The following is a 1,068-nucleotide window of genomic DNA, read 5'->3' on the forward strand; positions in this document are numbered from 1 at the left end:
TGCAGACCGACGCATCTGCAAAAATTATTAATTTTTGCATCTTCGTTTAAATGGACGCGTATACCCATTCTACATCTTGTGTCTAAGGCAGGAAGACGTATCTGCACTATAAATAGGATGTTTCACTAAGTCAAGCAGACGTAACTGAAGGGCCATGCCCATATTATGTCCAATGTCAGCGCGACGTAACTCAAAATCATAAAAAATGCAGATACGTCACTCTGCCTTGGCACGGTAGAGTTAATATAGTCATCAAGTGTTTGGAAAAAGCAAGTAAAACCATACTCAAAGAACTGAAAGAAAGAGACGTAGAGACTTCCTGTGTCACCCTCCAACCACACACGTATGCTGTTTATTGGGGAATCCCCAAACGGTAAGAGAGGGAACCATCATTCTGTGCGCTATCTTTGGCGCTAGTTGTGTCCCTTTCTCTCGAGCCTTAACACCCAACTCCCCTGGACGACAAAGGCGCCTGTCGTGAACAGAATAACACTGCTCTATTCTGTATGGCACACCACAGATCAACTACGTGCTTAACAATCAGAGTCTGGCTGGATAAAAGGATCGGATTAGATAAACTGGCCAATCGCATTACCACGATACTACTAGCCGCGTCCGGGCACCGCAATTCATTACTTAGTGGGCTCCATCGATTTAAGGAATCACGCAACTAAAAAAAAAAGAATACAATGAAGTGCTTTTGAGGCAAGCTAATTAATTTACTCAGTGTCAGTCATTGTAGTCTAACTGGCGTATGCATCGTTACGGCAAGGCGCTTCGCTGTCTCAGACATCTTTTTTTTTAATGGTTTAAAAATAATGTCGAAGTGGGCGTAACATATCTTCAGTTTTTGCAGTCTAGTGAAAATGCTGTCAGATTTGTCACTGTAAGGAAGGCTGGGAGTTTGAATCCAAGATCAGACTGGACGCTGTATCCTTGGAGAAAACACTAAAGCAATGTTTTCGTATTTCACTGAAGTTAGACTCCGGTTTGGACAGAACTGAAAGATTTTTTAGAATGTATATTCATGTAACAAACACACACATATGCACACACACACACAACACA

Source organism: Aplysia californica, unplaced genomic scaffold, assembly GCF_000002075.1.
Source record: "Aplysia californica isolate F4 #8 unplaced genomic scaffold, AplCal3.0 scaffold00001, whole genome shotgun sequence".
NCBI lineage: Eukaryota > Metazoa > Mollusca > Gastropoda > Aplysiida > Aplysiidae > Aplysia > Aplysia californica.